Here is a 3,810-nt window from a genome sequence, read left to right on the forward strand (position 1 = left end):
TTTGGATGAAGCTTCATCACAAGCAAATGGCGCATATTTTAGCATGCGCCATGCTAAAAACACTGGATGTTACATTATCACACCCTTCAAAGAATTTCGTCCTCGAAATTCAAAACCAAACTATTACGGACAATCTCTTCAGTTTGGATTTCCTGAGCAAAAGTCCCATACCAGATGCTCAAAAGTCACGGGTTTCTTCAAGTTGTCATGAACAATAATTTAGACCTTCTGAGAAAATGTTCCATACCACCTGCCCAGGAATCCAAAAGTGCCCACAACAATACCAAGAATCTCAATTGACTAGTGCCAAGAGGATATCTCAACAAGGTATCCTATGTATGCATCCCATACTACACACTCAAGAGTCCCTAAAGTTCACAAGGTTGATGTCATTAAAATGACAAAATTTTAGCACAGTACTGTGTGGATCAGTATCCAGTTGTCTACCGTCCCTAACGGTCATCCATGTTGTAACTCGTAAGTGGGATGCCAGCCGGGCCTGACAACGCACACCATTGGCCAGTTGCCAATGTGTGGAGATGATAAGTCCCATTGTCTAACCACTGTCCCAGACGGTCTTCCGGATATCCACTCGTAAGTGGGATGCCACTTAGGCCAGGAAAACTCACAGTACTTGAACAATCTCAACTCGATTCGCATAGTAACTAACATTGCAGTCACAAACTCTTTCCGCGCAAAAGTTGGCCTACTCTCCAACTTTATTTCCCTTTGAAGGAAAAATACTCGTCTGACGAGTCCACTCCACACAGTCCCTAGTGTTTCTCGGAACTTGCTCTGATACCAACTTTGACGGACTAGAAATTTATGCCTTTGGCCCGTTGCCCGCAGGCCGTAACTTCCCCGATGCGCCATGATGAAGCTACGATCCGGGCCTTAAAGCTAGGAAAATGCACGTTCATTGACCTTGCAAGTATGCTCTTCGAGCATGATGCAGCTAACTTAGATTCCACACTGTTCCAACTTACCCTTGTTCTGCGAAGGGTTTATTAAGTAAACCAGAAACTTTCTTAAAACGGCAAAAACGGCCTTTTGAGGGCCTAAACGATGGAATTTGGCTAAATTCTGGTGACCATGTCTATCTATAGATCCACATGTATTGATCTTTGGGACGTTTCCAATCAAAATTGACTCCACTTGAGCTAAATTACGATACTCGGGTTTTTAGCCTATGTTGAACGCCTTGATAGAAAGTATGAGCATCCAGTGAATGGAATGCAACTTGCCTAATCAAGTTTGGCCACAATCATCTCTTACGTCGAGCTACCGAGCCAGATGATATTAGAAGACAATGTGTCGCAATCATCCCTTAATTAGATGATATGAGCGACAACGTGCTGGACCGACAATGCTGCAACTCATTGCGGCTGCCTACGTACCTTTCCCTACACTAAAGGGATCAAGCACAGACCGTAGTTCATCCTCGAAAGGACAGAAACTTAAGCCAACTCGTTTGCATGGCCATGGCCAAGCAATAATGGAAATGGCCTAGTCCGTATAGGTCGTTCCGTCAAAATGCATCCAAGTGATGCATGTTTGGTCCGTAATATAGCATAACGATACCTAAGCATGAAATGCCCTCTTCGCGAGGCTACACAACTATAAATGAGCCTTAGGCATCATTCATACTCCTCCGGCTAAGCTATGAAGCTTACTTGGTGGATAGTCCGCATATGCACCATCAACCAACTACCCCTCCCTATATATGTTAATTTGACATTTTTAGAACTCAAATTGGAGGAGGAAAAATCATTCATCAACTCCCCATACCATGATGGTTGCACCTTACCATTCTGGCCAACAGCGATGTACGACCGTGATGGCGGTACATGTCCGTCCTCTGCCAACCCGATGTCCAACCATGTTGGCCGTCCTCCGCCAACCCGATATCCAGCCATGTTGGCCGTCCTCCGCCAACCCGATATCCATCCATGTTGGTTATCCGCTGCCAACCCGATGTGCATCCATGTTGGCTGAACATTGCCAACAAATTGGCCAACGACCAATGTCCTTTTTCCTACGCAATAGAAGCTTTGGATGAAGCTTCATCACAAGAAAATGGCGCATATTTTAGCATGCGCCATGCTAAAAACACTGGATGCTACATTATCACACCCTTCAAAGAATTTCGTCCTCGAAATTCAAAACCAAACTACTGTGGACAATCTCTTCAGTTTGGATTTCCTGAGCAAAAGTCCCATACCAGATGCTCAAAAATCACGGGTTTCTTCAAGTTGTCATGAACAATAATTTAGACCTTCTGAGCAAATGTTCCATACCACCTGCCCAGGAATCCAAAAGTGCCCACAACAATACCAAGAATCTCAATTGGCTAGTGCCAAGAGGATATCTCAACAAGGTATCCTAAGTATGCATCCCATACTACACACTCAGGAGTCCCTAAAGTTCACAAGGTTGATGTCATTAAAATGACAAGATTTTAGCATAGTACTGTGTGGATCAGTATCCAGTTGCCCACCGTCCCTGACGGTCATCCATGTTGCCACTCGTAAGTGGGATGCTAGCCGGGCCTGACAACGCACACCTTTGGCCAGTTGCCAATGTGTGGAGATGATAAGTCCCATTGTCTAACCACTGTCCCATAAGGTCTTCCGGATATCCACTCGTAAGTGGGGTGCCAGTTAGGCCAGGAAAACTCACTGTACTTGAACAATATCAACTCGATTCGCATAGTAACTAGCATTGCAGTCACAAACTCTTTCCGCGCAAAAGTTGGCCTACTCTCCAACTTTATTTCCCTTTGAAGGAAAAATACTCGTCTGACGAGTCCACTCTGCACAGTCCCTAGTGTTTCTCGGAACTTACTCTGATACCAACTTTGACGGACCGGAAATTTATGCCTTTGGCCCGTTGCCCCGCAGGCCGTAACTTCCCCGATGCGCCATGATGAAGCTACGATCCGGGACTTAAAGCTAGGCAAATGCACGTTCATTGACCTTGCAAGTATGCTCTTCGAGCATGATGTAGCTAACTTAGATTCCAAACTGTTCCAACTTACCCTTTTTCTGCGAAGGGTTTATTAAGTAAACCAAAAACTTTCTTAAAATGGCAAAAACGGCCTTTTGAGGGCATAAACGATGGAATTTGGCCAAATTCTGGTGACCATGTTGACACATGTATTGATATTTTGGTCGTTTCCAATCAAAATTGACTCCACTTGAGCTAAATTACGACACTCGGGTTTTTAGCCTATGTTGAACGCCTTGATTGAAATTATGAGCATCCAGTGAATGGAAGGCAACTTGCCTCATCAAGTTTGGCCACAATCATCTCTTGCGTCGAGCAATCGATCCAGATGATATGATAAGACAGTGTGTCGCAATCATCCCTCAATTAGATGATATGAGCGACAACGTGCTGGACCGGCAATGCTGCAACTCATTGCGGCTGCCTATGTACCCTTCCCTACTCTAAAGGGATCAAGCACATACCGTACTTCATCCTCGAAGGGACAAAAATTTAAGCCAACTCGTTTGCATGGTCGTGGCCAAGCAATAATGGAAATGGCCTAGTCCGTATAGGTCGTTCCGTCAAAATGCATCCAAGTGATGCATGTTTGGTCCGTAATATAGCATTACGATACCTAAGCATGAAATGCCCTCTTCGCGAGGCTACGCAACTATAAATGAGCCTTAGGCATCATTCATACTCTTCCGGCTAAGCTATGAAGCTTACTTGGTGGATAGTCCGCATATGCACCATCAATCAACTACCCCTCCCTAAATATGTTAATTTGACATTTTTAGAACTCAAATTGGAGGAGGAAAAATC

The sequence above is a fragment of the Papaver somniferum genome, chromosome 3 (genome assembly GCF_003573695.1).
Source record: "Papaver somniferum cultivar HN1 chromosome 3, ASM357369v1, whole genome shotgun sequence".
In the NCBI taxonomy this organism is placed as follows: domain Eukaryota; kingdom Viridiplantae; phylum Streptophyta; class Magnoliopsida; order Ranunculales; family Papaveraceae; genus Papaver; species Papaver somniferum.